A 14,090-nucleotide genomic window follows, 5' to 3' on the forward strand; every position below is an offset into this window, starting at 1 on the left:
TCATGAATGTAGGCAAACGTTATATGATGCATACTACCTAACCCTTCTCCCCCATCCCAACTGTGTTCCAGCAAACTTCTCAATATTAATGTCTAGTTTACGTCCAAGTGTAATTTGCATGTCTTTCTGTTTTATATTGATCATGTCCCTTAGCCTAATCCTTTGTTCAGTATACTCCTGTGCGCCCAGAGTTGCCACTTTTCTTTTACGGGCCATTAAAGCAAGGCCAAGTCTGTCATTTTAAAACTGTTTTAAAGTATTTTTAAATGTTGATTGTCAAAATGATGAAGCTGCTTTTATGTATGTATGTGCTTTTATGGACTTTGTTTTTAAGCTCCGAATAAAGCCTTATGAACTGAACTGAACTGCCTATTGTGTGTTCGGGGAAGTAGGTGTGAGATGAGGATCTATACCTTTAAAGGCTTCTAACATGACATCTCCTTCCATGGATATCTGTTTCTTCCAGAGCCCACGGACCTCTTCTCAGACGTATAGCAGTGCTTTCTGCACTGCCCCAATGTAGCGTTTCACTGTGCCAGGTGTATGTCATAGGAGGTTTTGATGACTTCCATCTCATGGTTATGGATCTTTTGGCTATGATAAGTGCAAGGTCAAGGAATCGGAGTTGTACCTTATGTGAGGCTGAGCGTTTGCGTAGGCCTAATAGGCACTCCAACACAGAGTCAGCAATATTGGCGCTTGTGGCTGCCTCAAGGTGACGTCGGACCCCCCCCCTCCCCCCCCCCCCCCCCCCCAAAAAAAACCCTCTGTAAGGCAGGGCAATGAGTGGAGTAGACAAAAGGACGCTTGAAGGCAGTTTTTATTATGCTATAGACTTTTCTTTCTTATAATACGCCAGTCTGTGTAGGTGGGGATAATGCTTTTCATCTCCCTCTGTGTTTGGGACTGGGTGGGGGATAGTTAGTCTTTGGTGAATAGCTTCTTCTTGTCCTCTTTTCCCTTGGACCGCCAGCAACAGTGCCTCCTAGCTTGTCCTCTTTTTTTTCGTGGGTTTGAATCTCGTGAAGGGTTCGGAGATAAGGGGGAAAAAAGGAGACAAAAGAAAGAATGTGGCGTCCGTGAGGTTTCCGGAAATCAATAGGAGTTTTAAGGGGAACAGGAGTGAGGGACCACCGAGTCGCACAAAACATAGGCGGGTGATAGTGCAGGGAGTCCGGGGTTTGTGCGGTATATTGGGGAGAGCGTTACGCAGCAGGCTCCCTCCCCACTCACCCTGTAACGCGCTCCTGTTCCTGTTGCAGCCACGCTCCTCCTGGAGCGTGGCTCAGTGCAGCACCGTCTCGGAGGCCTCCTGGCTCTCTCGTCAGTACTACCTTTGCGTTGGGTAAATGCAGCAAGGTTCGGTCTCTCCCTCTCTGACTCCTCGGCTCCTTCGGTTCCTCGACTCTCCAACTCGCTCCAATGCTTCCGGGTTCCTCCCCTTCCTCCTGCGAGCCTCCCTCTAATGGCCAGCTCCTGTCTACGTCATCCTAACCTCTCTCGTCTCCGGGCTCCCGCTTCCAATTAAAGGGGCCCTGTCCAATATTCTCCGCACCCTCCTCCTGTAGGCTGTGTCTGGAATGCCGCTGCCCGCGTCCCAAGCAGTGGGACATCAGCAGGGCAGCATGTTAGTGGCCGCCCGTCGGAGCCTTCCCCCTTGCTGCCTCGCGCGCGAGGCTACGCCCACTAAGGTATGATCCCCTATAGTTTGGAGCTGGAGGCGGGCCAGTGGGGGCGGGGGGGGCGCGGCTTGCCCCCCTACTTAGGAGGCCCTCTCGCCCAGTTCCTCCTCTCTTTCCTGCGCTCCAGCCTGGACACGCGATTTGGTTCGACCTCTTTGCGCCGGACACGCCGTCTAGAAGGGTCGTTCGTCGTCTGTTCAGGCCCGGTCGTGCCCTCAAAGAAACATCAGTTACCTGCCGTGTTCGTTTCGTGCACGAATCTTCAGGCTAGCAGGAGAGTGCGGTGAGTCAGCCCAAGGCCACCCCCTGCCTTGTACATCTGGGGTCGCCTTGTCTCTCGCAGACACAACACCCTTACCCCAGCCCGCTAACAACTATGCAGGCTCAAGGGCCGCATGGGAGCGACATCGTAGTCGGCCTGGGGTGGGTGCAGCGGGGGTGGCCAGTAATGTGGGCATGATTACTGTAACTATTGTTTGAGGTCCTTTGATTTGTACCGATCGGTGAGGTGTCCACCCCCCCTGCTATTCAAGGTTGCGGTCGCGGTAAAATGAGTCTGCGTGATGGAGTGCAGCTTTGGCTCACGGCACTCTTTTGACCGGCGGCCGGTGGGAGCATAAGAGCAGGTAATCTTAGTATCGCTGTGGCGACACCACGTGCGGTGGTTTGTGCAGCTTAGATTGCGGGGCATTGTTGTCTCAAATCGTTGTCTCGCATCGGGTTTGCTTTGCCCCCGGACTGCTGGAGCGCTAAGGGAGGTTGTCGGTAAGTCGTTCATCCCCACTCCCATACCTCCGCAAGTGGCAGGGGGCGCTGGTGCCCTGGGCTACCCTTGGGGGCACGGGCCCTGGATTGACGGCTAGCTGGTGAGCTGCGGCATGGCACCCCAGTTGTAATGGGGCGTGAGCCGTTGGATGCCTAAAGTCCCTTGTCCCCGGCGCTCCCCGGTTCCCCCACAGGGTCTTGCTGTGTGAGGCGCGGTGGCTATAGTGTGGGGGTCCACCTGGGTCGCAGAACTTGCCGGACGCCTGGGGGTGGGGCACGGGCGGGTGTTGCAGCACAGAGAGTCAAGCGGTGTAGGGTTTGAGAGCCGTTGCCAGAGGTGGTTCGCGCCACGTTATGTTTACATTTTCGCGGGTGTTGTCGCAGTTTCGCTAGTTTTCTACCATGCGTATATGGTGAGTTGACCCTGGGGAGGCCTCAAGCTAAGGGCTTGGGGAGCAGGGTGCGAGTCTCGGCACCGGCTCACCATCCTGTGATTCCGGGCATATCACTTTAGGTCACTGCCTCGCCGTCTTTGTCCCCGTTGGTCAGGAGGTCTGGTCGGCGTCGCGGAGGCGATCGTTTCTTTCGTCCGGTTTTGAGGTGAGTCAGGGCGGAGATTTGGCGTCCCTGCTTCTCACTCAGGTGTTATCGGATTGCTAGAGGTGAGGAGACTGGGCCATATGTTGTAAAGACCCACTACTCGCTTTTGTGTCCCTGGTCTCGCGTCGGTCGTGTTAAGCCGGGTCTGGTGGCTTAGAGGACTAATGCGTCCACTGTGGGGGGGGGGGGCAGCCCTCGTGGTTACAGCTTTAAACGGAGGGTTCACTCAGCCGTTCATGCCCCTGCGGTCGACAAAATGAATACTTTGGTGAGGGAAATGGCGATTACCATCTCCCCAAGCTGTTCCCCCTTTATATGCTGTGGCTCCGATCTCCTGGTTGGAGCCTGGGGGTACGGGTGGTGCTGGCTGCCCCTCTCCGTGTTAGGTGAAGGGGGGTCTGGGCTCACGTCCTTAAGGTGCTCCAACAGCGCGGCGGAGCGGGTGGACCGAGGGCTTCACTTGGGAGCATCGTGTCGTCGCGGCCTGTCCCGGTCATGGGGCGGGAGGACGTCTTCAGTGGCTGGCAGCGTGTGACCGGGTGATCTCTTGGGTTACAGTCTCCGATTTTCTGGGTGGACTGCGTCGAGCTGGGGTCTCCCGGTATTTTCAGGTGTCACTGTGGCATCGTTGGTAAGGTCTCCGATTAGCTTTCTAAATGGATGTGTTCAATTACTTTCAACGGTATGTGTTCGGGGAGGGGATGTGGTCCGTCGGCTGCGCTGCCGACTTTGGTGCAGGAAACCAGGGTTCGAGCCTCGAGGTCGCGTCATGTGACTCTGGGTAAATCACTTAACCTCCCCGTGCCTGAATATGCAATGTAAATACGGTGCTCACGTACGGCGCTCCAATCCTTTGTGTCGGGTTCGCGCTATATAAATATGCAAAAAGAAAAAATACCGCTGTCGGGTACGATTTTAACATTATTGTCAATGGCATTTCCTTAGAGTTACTGTGGCCTAATAGTTAAGGTCTGTGACTCGGTGCTAGCGTTTCACTGCTTTCCTGTGCCCGACGCTGTCCTAGGGGAAGATATCATCTGCAGGCACTGCCCCGTTCCACCACGTGGGGAGGCCCGCGTAGCAACCCCCCCCCCCCCCTTTTCTTATGGAGCATTGCAGCAGGCGCCTCGTGCAAGATGGGGCAACCCGGCACTGGAACAACCCGGTGCTGGGACACTCTGAGGTATGGCCGTACGCGCTCCAATTGGGAATCAGTTTTCAGCAGCTCGCGTGGGGGGTGAGGGCCGCCGTTGTTGCTCCCTGCCCAGGCTGCGAAGGAAGGCTGTTATTGTATGTAGTGTTTAATCCTTCATAGTTTGAATGGCTTTGGACTGGCTCACGCATCTGGCTGCTGCGGCGGTGCATTTTATTGTAAAACACCGCTCCTTGGGTAACTCGAGGGGCCGGGCGCCTGCTACAGTTGCGTGTAACTTAGTAACTGAGGGCCTTCAGCGGCGCTGTGGGGGCTTGCTTTCGTGTGAGGACAGTTTTGTATTACGTTGCTCTCCCGGTCAATCAAATCTCGGGGACTAATGGGCCTGGGGGCCTTAAGCAGGGGTTATGTCATCCTCGGCGGGAAGTTTGGAGATCTAGCGCAGAAGCCACATCTTGGCCTAGCAAGCGCGATTATGGTGCGGGAAACCAGGGTTTGAGCCGCATGTCGCGTCCTGTGATATTGGGGAATCCTTAATCTCCCCGTGCCTGAATATGTAATGTAGATGCTGTCCTCATGGGCAGCCGCCGACTCTGGGGCAGGAAACCGGGTTTCGAGCCGCGAGGTCGCGTCCTGGGATCATGGGCATGCTATGAGTATGTAATGCAATCACGGTGCTCAATGTGCAGCTGCTCACTTTGGTGCAGGTAACATGGATGCGAACAGTGTGGAGCGTCCTGTGTTCCTTGGGCAAATCACGTAATATCCCTGGACCAGAATTTGTTATGTAAAGGCGGTACTCAATTTTCCACGGGATGTGCAGCTGTGCTTGATCTTGAGCGCCACTGCGGCTTGATTCAAAACGGGGTTTTGTGATGCAATTGTAGTTGGAGGGCGCATATGTTTTACGTCCAAGACGATGGCATTGATCTGATTACTCACATTTAAGGGGATGTCCATGGTTCTTTGCGGGGCTATTTAATGTTTTCACTACACAAAGACACCCGTTGCTTAGGCCGCATGCTTATTGCTTGACTTCTGTCACACCTGAGCTTACCTGGAGCCTCCGATAGCAGAGTAGAACTGGACAGACCACTGCCTCCAGGGGGCCTGTTCAGGTCACTTGATGGCATTGCTTCACTGTTCCCGAGCTAGCATTGCCGATAAAGTAGTAGCATGAGCTGTTCAAGGTTTTGGAGCGTGGTGGGTGCTCTGGGCGAACCGGTTGATATGCCTGGCGAGCATTCAGTGCTAAGAGGCAGGGGTTTCAATCCCCAGCAGTGGAGGCAAGATCATCTCTGACGGGCAAAATCAGTTTAGGCCTGGTTAGTACTTGGATGGGAGGCCCAAAGGGGAACACCAGGATGATGCTAGTTTTGAAACAGATTTTATCGGTATTATACTGCTCTTGTCTATTTGGCGGCAATGCGCGTAGAGCAGAGTGGGTTTTACACCTGGCAAAGGTGCCTGTTGTTTCAGTCCTTTGGCCTTTCTTTTCAGCATGCAGATGCTTCCACCCAGGCGCACCCCCTTTTCATCTCGCTGGTTTCTGATGGTGCTGTCACTCTTGCACAGGGAAGTTTGTGGCAGGGGGCACAAAGGAGCAATTGGATATGCTGCAGAATCCTGCATTTTCACGCAGCATGATTGGCCTATCTGGAATATGCTCTGCGAGATTCTCGGGCCTGTTTTTGCGCGAAGGGTGGTGCACTTTGCTGTGGAGGTGCTTGCTCCACGCCCTCTACTGAGAAGGCCATCTCACGGAAGCCGCTTCTGGGGGCCATGGTTTACTTAGTGTTAAAGTGCGGTGAAGTTTGCTAGGTGTCACAATTTGTTAACCTTTTGTGCAGTGTGTGACTCATAGAGTCTACATATACATTGTTAAATTTGATGGGTTTCACCCTTATCCTAGGACAATCTTCAGCTCGCCCACACTATTAGAGATCCGTCAATGGCTCTTGGCCGGGAAGGAGGTGTGATTTCTCGGTTATTGCCTGCGTTGGGACAGGCAGGCTGACCTAGTGTGGGAGTTCTTGTGTGGCCAAGTGCAACATCTAGCAGTATCCACTGCTTTACCAGCCTCTTGTGTAAGTCGTTCCTTTGCCTTGCAGTATGAAAACAGCTGGTGTAGGGTTTCTTTCAAATCAGTCATAGTGGCAGCTCAGTCTATACAGAAAGTCAGCAGCCTGCGCTGTTTGAGATAAGCTGAAGGCCTGGGTTTGCGGGGCATGCAGAACATCGTGAAGGTATTTATTACTGTGAGTTCCACGCTTAAGTCAAGAGATGCTGCCGCCTTTCATCTTTAGCCTTGCGATTCTGAAAGAGCTGGTGTAATGTTTTCTGCAACTCAGTCATAGGGAAGGTAGTTTATACAGGAAGTCATCAGCCTGAGCTGGTTGGAGACAAACGGTATGCCTGGGTTTGTGTGTCATACATAACATCTTTAAGGTTATTCTCCCTGTTCAACAGAGGGCCAGGGAAAGCACAGAGTGACATGGTTTACTGAAACTTAGCCTGGCTTGCCGCTTCTACGACCTTGTGAGGTTTGTTTATGTATTGTATGAAGGTGACAGAGGCTGTCACTGTTTGACAGGCGCCAGGGCCAGATGACATTTAAGTGCATTGTGTGCTGGAAACTAAGGAGCGGGTCCATTTAGTAAGGGCAAGGAGCTCGGGGGGCGTCCCTAGCTAAAAGGAAAGTTGAGACAACCAAGTTCACTTTCAGTGCAAGGCCACGTTTAGTGGGGCAATTACAGGCGTAAAGCATTAAGCCAGACAGCCCTGGGAATTAGGCAGGCGTACGATTAGCTAAGATTAGTTCAAACTGAGGGATAGCATATCGACCACAAATAATTGTGGAACCAAAAAAAAAAAAAAAAAAAAAAACTTTACAAAGCAATGCTGTTGATTTCCGGTAGAATGCTGGTGGATAGGATCCAGGGATAAGGCCATGACCTTCTGGAAGGGGCATTCTTCTTCGACCTGTGTCGAACTGGGAAAGGAAGTAGGAGGGCTGGATAACTCTTTATTCAACCTGCGTTGGCACATCTTGCCAGGAGTGATTGGCAAAGGTTTTGCCTTCGGCCAGCCTAGGTTAACACCCATCCACTCCGAGCTAATTGTTCATGGTGGTGGGCCGCATTTACACAGCCCAGTATTTGGCCCCTGGGGTTGTCAGTGTCGTGAATTACTAAATTTCACTGAACCGGAGGTGTGTCCGGGTTTTACACGAGCAGAAGTTTGGGAGTGCAAGCCTCCACCTAGGGGGTGGCTGGCTGAAATGAATCTGATGAACTACTTCAAACGGTTCACAGCACTGCACGTGGGAGAGTGCCAATGACCTGTGCATACTTCAACCTGACACCCGTGAATGGCATGCCCTCAGCTACATGGTAATAATTGAGAGAGCGACCATACCTCTTGAATTTGCTTTTAAACGTTCTAGTAAGAGAAAGGGCTTAACACCTCCACAGACATTTGACAGGTTAATGGGCAAGGCTAGCGGAAAAGCCAGATGTAATGTCGTCATTTGAGGCGGACGTGACCCAGGTATTGGCAAGATAGAGACACTGCCAACTATGAAGATGTCAACGAAAGCATCACTGGGGCTCCCAACATATTATTAGACAAAATAAGAAGTTTCATTTTCAAGCCACTATGTCGGTGCAACGAATTACCTATAGCACAGCAACACCGGTATAACGAGGACTGTAGGCAAACCTATTAGCTCCTTCAGCAGCAATAAAGTCCAATAGCTAGCTTCTAGTCAACAAGCAAGGAAATTGGTTACGCTGTCCCAGTGGAGAGTACGAAAAGATTGGGACAACAGCGGGACTAGTATAAGACTATCGTCAAATTTAATGTAACTTTATTTGCAAGTAGAAAGGCTAAAATGAGGGGATGTTGCTAAGATAGGGGTCAGTTTGTAAACAATAGGAATAAGATGTGAAAGGCAGGAAATTGAGATACCCGTGATGTCAGCTGTGTTTATATACGTAGGTAAAGTGGTAACTCACACGTTACTTTCACCCTGCTTATTGTGCTGCAGCTGGCGGGGAACACAGTTCCAAGCCAGGTAGGCACCCAATTTGGCCAAGTGAAAAATCTTAATAGGATTACAGGTCCATAAGCGCCTATTTCGCCAATGCCTTGTTACCCATGCCATATTTTCCAGCCTGAGACACAGTTAAGTGTTGCTCTTCTCGCTCATCCTCTCCTTGGAGGCAGGGAGGTGGGGAACGTTCACAAGTTTGGTCCTCGAGCTGAGAGATGTATTCTTCGGCAGCTCAGTCAGTCATATTGGCTTTATCCGGAGTCATGATCAAAGCCGCCTTTTAGCAGTTACGTTAAAATGTTTTGTCCTGCCGAGACATCATGCACCCCTCGCAGCAGCAGCAGCAGCAGCAATTCAGGAACCATGACGCTATCTCTACATCACCTTTGTAGACAAAGTGGAAATTAAAACCTTCTTCGTGCTAGGATATGAAGAGAATCGATGGTTTGACGAATTCAGCTATGGTTCAGTTCTGGCTCCATATGCAGGTGCTAGATCTTCCCATATTACGTTAAGAAGATCTGCAGGGGCATCGCAAAGAAAGTTAGGAACACCATTAACGTCTAAGCTGAACGGCAGTGGGGCAAAAAGGCATCCTTTGTTAGTCTGCCCTGGGCTCCTGAGTAATGTTGCAAATTAATGCCGTCATCTACGGGTTGCAGAACAGGACCCATAATTTAGCCCACTAAAAGCTGGCTCGCAGGGGCAGGGCACCTATAACAGCGAAGGGAGGAAGGGGGGCTCTGGCAGCGACGGTAGCCTCCCCAGAGCTGTGGCGGAGTTACAGGGCGATCTGGATGCAGACGGGTACAGTAAGGGTACCTCTGCGACAGGCGGTACAGTAAGGGTACCCCTGTCCGGCACAGTAAGGGTGCCCGAGCCAAGGTCCAGGAGCCGAAGGGGGTTCTGGGAAGACCGCGACGGCGCCCCGTTAGTCCTTCGGGCGGTTGGGGGGCCTGACCAACCGGGGGTGTGCCACAACACGCTCCGCCCCTGTCGGAAGGGGCGGGAGTAGGAGACAGATCACGTGACCCAGTGGATGATCTGTAAATAATTATGTGCCACACTGCCGGGCATCGACCCACCGTGTGTGCTGGCTCACCAGGCGGGCGGAGCAGCAAGGGGCTGCCTGCCCTGGATCGCCCGTAAGATAACCCAAATTTATTATCATACTGTGTTGTATGAAATAAACCTGCAGCAGTTCTTCACCCACAAATAAAGTGTCAGTGTAATCTTTGGGTGACGTCTGTGTATGCGTGTTGACTGAAGCGGATGACGGTGTGGTCACTATGGTGGTGTTCTTCGGGATGAGGAGACAGAAAGGGACTCATTCGGTGAGACATCTCCCACCCTGCCCACTGTTCTTCCAGTGGCTCCCGCGCGGGTGTGACCCCGCGACACCCTCAGGCATGCCCACAGCATAGGTTTTAAATCTGCTTCCTCCAACTGGCATCTAGGGCATTGGTGTTGTGTATTTGGGAACATCTGCTGTAGGCGGCGTGGCTTAAGGTAGGCCCTGTGTAGGACCATACATTGAATACATTTAAATTTTGCATTTCGGGTCACTTTGTTGGGTTGTTTCAATATAGCAGGCAATTCTCTGTCCGAAATCTCCTGACCCACGTCTTCCACCCATTTAGCTTGCAGGACATAGAGGGGCACCGCAATGTGCGCCCGAACGCCCACATAAAGCCATTTGATGAGATGGTGTCCTTGTCCCATGTAGTATAAGGATTTAACTAATTCGTGTGTTTGGGGCTCCTCCCACAGGGGGCCCCTATATTTATTTACATATTACGATATCGCTGCGTGTAACATGTATAGATGGTTTGGCACCCCGGTTTCCTGTACAAAGTTCTCATGACCCATTAAAACCTCGCTGTTGAATAATGCTCCTACCGTGTCCACCCCTTCGTCTGACCATGCCTTAATCCTGCGCCTCGTAAGCCTTCCATTTGGCGTTGTGATCCCCAGTAGCGGAATGTTGCCTGCAAAAGGGGGGCAGCGGGATGTATATTGCAGCACTTTCCTCCAGCACAGTAATGCTGTACGCAGTAGAGGTGCCGCATCCGGGGGAATTTTGCGTTGAACCATGAGGGTATAGTCAGGGTACAGTGATATTTGGCAGTTTTCATATTGTATCTGGGGTTGGTCTCCTGCCTTCTGAAGCAGGACGTCGCGGTCTCTATAGTTTAGTATCCTGACTATCAGCGGCCTTGGTGGGGCTCCCACCTTAGGTTTCCCTGTGGGGATTCTGTGAGCTCTTTCAACACAGAAGTCGTCCGATAACCCGTCGGGGGCTACATAATCTCAAAACCACTTTTCCAAGAAGGTAGCGGCGTTTGGGCCCTCGCTATGTTCCGGGAGCCCAATAATGCGCACATTGTTCCGTCAGGCTATGCCTTCCGTATCCTCAACCCTATCCAGAAGACCATTGACTTTCTGCTGCAATGTCTGGATTTGTGACATGTGTTCTTTGTGTTGGGGGGAGGATCTCCTCCAGTACCAATCTGTTGGCCTTCACAGTAGTCGCCAGTTTGGTGTGATCGGCCTTTAGTAGTGTAAAGCTGGTGGTTAGTGAGCCAATCTGCTCCTCTATCGCCTTGCGGAAGTCCCTAACCCCCTGTAGTATTAAATCTAGCTTATCCTGGGGTGCAGTCTCATTTGTGGGTGGTGTACTGGTGAGCGAGGGTGGGTTCCTGCTAGTCTGTGGGCTGCGAGGGAGAGGCAGCCCCCTCCTGTAGTATCCCTTTAGGTCTACTCATGATTCGTGGCAGACGCCCAACCAGGCCCGCTGTTGTGAGATAGCTGATGTCTCTTCTGTTAGATGAATGTGTGCTCGCACTCCGTTTCTCATGTTTGGTTGTTCTATTGTGATCACCTGAAAACCTTATCTTATGGTGTGAAGAGTTCTTTGGTGCATCCCTGTTCCCTTTGCACGAGTGAGCTTGCTTACTATGCTGCCAGGTATGTTTGCACTCTGTGCAACTAGGCCCCGTGGTTAGGGCCTGCAATGTGCCCAGGTGGTTAGGAACTGGCGGAGTTTTCCAGCAACTCTTAGATCAAGTAACACTTACATTATTACTGCAGTTAGGTTCTAATGAGGAAGCTTTTGCTGTACCAACCTCCATGCACTGCCCGTGAGTGACTAGTGTGCTCGAGCGTTGGGGTTTCCACTTAAATTTCACTTGAGCCCTCCAATTGAGTGTACGCTTGTTACAGACTACTGATTACCTGTGGGGTGCCGGGCACTGGATGGTGTTGCTTGTGCCCCGTACTAGGACTCTGTGATGTGGCAGCCCTCTTATTTCCTGGTCGTATGCGGCCCTCTCTAGTGTGTCCTCTCGCTCTGTCAGGGGCGTGCACCGATGGTATCAAAGCCAAAAAGGCGCCGGTAATGCACTGCCGATCCGGTTACATCTGGTGTCTCTCACCATCGCTGCGCAGCCCTTGCACTGTGCTCTTCCAGGCACTTGGCACCGCCGATCAGGCCACCCCCACTATGTCAGGCGAGGGAGGGGTACGTCAGGAGATGTGCAGAAGAAGCGGGCAGCGCACCCCCTCACCCGTTGTCTCCTCGTCCGTGGTGGGGGGCCGGCTTCTCGCTACCCCAGGAGGAAGCACAGTCTCAGCTGGATGGCGTGATGGTCCCCCAGCGGCAAGCACGCAGGTGAGGCCGCGCCCCTTCCCCACTCGGCCCAGTGGCTCCGCTCAGCTACAGAATTGCCCCAGAAAGTGTCCACCTGTAGATGGAGAGGAGGGGGCGGTAAGAAAGCTGCTCCCCTGTGTGATCCTCCCTCCAGCGGCTAAAATCGGTTGTCCGGATGCCTCCTGAGCACACCCTGGGCAGGCACCGCCGTCAGGGACAGGCTCTCGGCACATGTGGCAAATCACTTAATCAATCAGCCAGTGGGGTAGCAGGGGCATCCAAGAGGCGTCTCCTCCGCTCAACGACTACCGCTGGACCGCAGAATCACCTTCGGGGCCTCTCACCATGGTCCTCTGTTCTCTCGACCTCGCTCCCTCGGAAGATGGCAGCTGCCCCACAGGTCCCGTTGCTAGTATACTTTGTTACTATGACGGTTTCGGTCATTCCAACCGGGAGAGCCCAGACTGTCGCACCACTCAGGCCTGCCAGATGGGGCCCGGTGGAGCAAGGCACACTACAATAACACAGGATTGTGTTGCCAGGGCTCCGGAGCATCTCTAAGCTGTTACTGCTATGTTCGGTGGTAAGTCACGTCCCCCCGGTCCACATGCACTGTTAACTGATTCTTCACGACTCTCTTGGTTGCTTCAAAGTATAAACTCTCTGGATGTGGGAGACTCCAGCCAGTAACCCATTCTGCTTCGTGAGGTCCAGTGGGCGGAACAAAATAATAAAAAAAGTGCAGTCAGTCTATCAATGAAGGCTGTATCTACAATCAGTTGCGGCAGGCATGACTCTAGGGTGGGGGTGGTTTATCTTTGCTTTTTAAACGTACCTTCCCATGTCCCGCGCTGTCTCAGGTCCTGGCCGGGTCCCGCATTTTTCTGCTTTCCTGCCAGGAACAGGAAGCCTCCCTTCCCTCCGCCAATCACAATGCTTCCATGGCGTGGGGACGCCGACCAGCCAAGCATCTATGGGGAGGCCATTTTCTTCATGTAGGGCCGACCAAACAGTTGGGCCCGCAGCAGCATTGGGCAAGCCACTCCTACCCTGCCCTCGAGCAGACCCGCCCACCTGCAACCAAACCCTTCTGCTTTCCCGCAGTGTGAGAAGCAGAAACATAAAATGGTAGTTTTGCCATTTTAGGTTTCTGCTTTTCGCACTGTGAGAAAGCAGTGGGGTGATGCTCCTCAGTCCTAATGGAGGAGCCGCCCCTGTATAACCAGTGCATCATAGTTATTGCGTGGAGCAAACCCAGTGCATCGCCTTCGGAATCGACGTACGTGAGCAGCAGGCACGCATCGCATTGGGAACCAGTGCTTTGCACTCTAAACCGATACATCGCCCCGGTTGATTGAAGAAAATCGATGCTTTTCATCCATGACGTGGCTCGAACACAGACTCATCACTTCGACTGCACTTCCCTTCTTGGTCGACAACGACGCATCCCAGATCAAGGTAGTTTCGTTCTGCGGGTCCCTGTATCCGCCCGCACTCCATCGTGGTCGTTCTGAAGTTTTGACTTTGCCCCAGTCCAGTACAACCATTTAAGCGCTTCTTGCTTCTAAGCCCTATTTTACATTTATTCTTTGAAAATTCATATCTCGACTTCTACTTGTTGAATTTTCCAAGTTTTGTTCTTGTGTTTATTTATACATTTATTCTTTATTTTCCTAACCTGTTGTGGAGTCTTTTTTGTGGTGTTTTCACTGTGTTACTATTTGAAGTGTTGCACAAATACTTTACATATTGCCTCTTAAGCCTGACTGCTCTGTGCCAAGCTACCAGAGGGTGAGCACAGGATAATTTATGGTGCGTATTGATTTACCCTGGCAAGAATTGTGGTTCCTGCTTTGACAGGGTGCATAACTCTGTCAACCAGAAGCATAATTTTTAACACCTTGCCTTTTTGTGATTACATTTACAGCTCACAACTTATACCTTTTCGTTATAGTTTTCTTTTATTTGATGTTTATCTTTTAACACAATTTGCTCGGTTTTCTTTTCTGATATTTTGCATATATATATTTCCTTATCAGATTCTATTTCTGTCCAGTGCTTCAAATGGGGTGCATTTATAGGAAGTTTAAAGACTCAAAGTGCTTTTAGGTATGTGCAGTGTAATTATGTTGTGCGGTGTGGAATTGTGTGGAATTATGTGGTATTGTGTGCTGTGAAATTATGTGG

The 14,090-nt window shown here is 51.7% G+C and overlaps 1 protein-coding gene across 1 annotated transcript in view; it reads left to right on the forward strand.

Moving 5' to 3' along the window:
- The window catches only part of MRPL1 (mitochondrial ribosomal protein L1), a 423,200-nt gene that overhangs the window by 70,597 nt on the left and 338,513 nt on the right, over positions 1-14,090 (forward strand). The gene's annotated exons all lie outside the window — the stretch shown is intronic.

The sequence above is a fragment of the Triturus cristatus genome, chromosome 2_2 (assembly GCF_964204655.1).
Source record: "Triturus cristatus chromosome 2_2, aTriCri1.1, whole genome shotgun sequence".
NCBI lineage: Eukaryota > Metazoa > Chordata > Amphibia > Caudata > Salamandridae > Triturus > Triturus cristatus.